The following is a 2,975-nucleotide window of genomic DNA, read 5'->3' on the forward strand; positions in this document are numbered from 1 at the left end:
TTCCTATGGCAGGTTTAGGTATTCCTCCCAAGTTTGCTTTAATCCAGAGGTCTATTTTTCTTCCTAAAACTACCAACAAAGTTGCACAACTGAGACCCAAAGTAGGGTGAAGCAGCAGAGTCTTCAGCTTTTGGTGAAAATGAAAATGGGAACCCTCCTCTAAAGGAGACCCTAATGGAAGAAAGCATTCGTGTTACACGGAGCAGACTAAGAAAAACCCAATCAACAACTCGTTAGTATGATAATAATGTCAACTTTAGCTTTACATAGTGGTAAATGAACGATGACAGCTATTTAATTGTTGTAGAATTTTATGTAAATTTATTCTATGTTTTCATTCCATTTGTTTCTTCTTTATGTATTTTTTTTTGAAGTTCTGTCTGCTCCAGCATATATGGTTTAATTTTTAGAACCTTAAAACAACAAAAGCTAAAAGATATTCTCCCTCCATTCCCTATATCATGTAACTGTCACATCTTAAAATGTCATTAGATCGATATATCTAAATTAAATTATATTTAGATACATTGGTTCAAAGAAGTACCAAAGGGTGAGAGTATATAATTTGGCAGATCAATAGTCATAAGCTTTATAAAACCTAAACCATACATGCTATAGTAGCTACCTAATGCCACATGAAATGGGATTTTTGTATTAGCTGTTTGTGTAGTTTGTTTCTTCATGTTAGTTGTAGCACCCTATCACCCTAAGCCTTACCTCTAGCCGTAAAGCAAAGGATAACAAAGTACTAATACTAGAAGCCCGATGAAGGAATAAAAGCTGAAAGTCACATAAAGAAGAATTACAAAATGCGAAGCATTCATACACGATAACTAAACGCATTGGCATGAAAAGATACAAACATATATATACATATATAACCTTGTCGATAGCTCCAAGATACACAAGGTTATAATTAAAGTAGACAAGATATATATAAGTATGATATACAAAAAGAAAACTAGTCACAGCCTGCAGAGTTTAGGCAGACTAGTCAGGAAATACAACAAAGTTTTATAAAAGGTTTAATCCTATCTCTCGAAGTTTTAAACAAAAGCCTATAAGGCAACAAAGACATATTTATACAAAAGATGAGAGAATAACTATATCATAATAACCAAAATACAAAACATAGTAAAAGATCTTCCGCCCTATCACCATCTCGCAACACACCGAGGTGGGTCACGACCTGCATCTGAAAAACAACAAAAGAATATGGTATGAGAACCGGAGGTTCTCAGTTTGGTAATAGTGCACAATATATAAGATATAAGTTTCTGGAACGCTAAAGGTGTAATACCCGGTCTAACCGAAATTTATTAAATAATAAGTTAAATAGGAGCGAATATGGTTGGAAGATTTGGCAATTAGAATTTGATGATTTAAATATGATATTTGGATTCATTGAATTTTTCCAAGTCGGAAGACATAGTTTTCTGCGTAAAAGCGCGCAGTGGAATTTTGACCAGCAGTACCGGCTGAGACCTGTCTGGTACTGCAGCTGAGAAAATTGATTATGAGTAAATAAGATTAAGAAATGAGAATTTATAATTAGGGAAGGTAGAAATATTTAAAGTGCGATTTAGAGCGCTAATCTTAAAGGTTTTGGTCCAAAATTGGGCCAACAGACAAAAATAAGTGAACTGGGCCTAAGTGGGCCCAAGACCCAACATATATAGACATTAGTTATGAGCATTTCAGCTCATTTTACCCTAAATGAGAGGTTGGGGCGCTGAAATAGAGAAGAGAGAAGAGAAGAGAGAAAACCTAACTCTATTTGATCTTCAAACCACCATAACTTGAGCTACCGAACTCCGATTGACGAGCCGTTTATGGCCACGCGTCGCTCTTTTCATTCTCTACAATTCTATTTAAGTTTTGTGGTGAGTAATTCACTTTCCTCTGCCCAGTTTTCATTTTCCTCTTCAAATTCGAATTTGGTTTGGGTTTTGAGGAAACCTTGTGATTTTGGTCGTTTAGGAGTACTCTAGTATGAGCCATGGGTGATATTCATCACAAACTTCAGTGGGTTAAGGTAAGAAACCCTCCAACCCTTGTGAATTGTTATTTTTATGAGCCCTAGGTTAATGTATGTATGTGATATTGGTTATGTTAGTGCATTTGATGGTTTTGGTGCACAATTGGGAGATTGGTATATTGCATGAGGAGCTTTGGTGAGACTTGGGGCTAAGGTTGGTGGAGACTTCTAAAGAAGAGGCTCAATTGATTTGGCTACAAGAGGTACGGTTTAAGTTTCATTTAAGTACCGTGTGGTGTGATGAGAATTCCTAGGCTAGATGCCCCTAGGATTAAGTTTGGATTGTGTAAATGGTTGGTGCTAATATGCATAGTTGGTATGTAATGTGAATTAATTATTGGATTGAGAATTGTGTGGCCTTGTATGTGTGATGTATTGAAAATTCGATGTATTAGGTAATGAGTATTGATTTGTGGTTTATGCATTTAAATTGTGAAATTGGGCCGGAGGCCGTAAATTTTGGGCCGGAGGCCGGAAAGAGGTAAGGAAGGTAAGTTGATGTGTGCATTGTATGATGACACAAGTGATTGGATGAATTTCATATAATGAATATATGAATGATTGGGTTGGTTATTGCATAATGAGGTTTGAGGAGTTGAAGTGTGGAAATTGATAATTTTGGGTGAAATTATGTAGATGAGGTATGTTTGGTTTTGGTTGAGAAATATTATGTGGTCATATATGTGATTATGATTATTGATGTCTTGATGGTATGATAATGCATGAGAGATATGTATGTTGTAATATATTCATGAGAAGTAATTAAGGTTGATTTGTGGGTGAAACCACGTGATAGTGAGTATGACATTTATTATGTGTAATGATGGTTGATTGGAAATAGTATTGTTGAAAATTGGGATGAGGAAGGATGTATGACATGTTGATGTGTTTGTAATTTAGCCATTTGTTTGAAATGGGTAAAAAAATATTATATGGC

The sequence above is a fragment of the Arachis duranensis genome, chromosome 1 (genome assembly GCF_000817695.3).
Source record: "Arachis duranensis cultivar V14167 chromosome 1, aradu.V14167.gnm2.J7QH, whole genome shotgun sequence".
NCBI classification, from domain to species: domain Eukaryota; kingdom Viridiplantae; phylum Streptophyta; class Magnoliopsida; order Fabales; family Fabaceae; genus Arachis; species Arachis duranensis.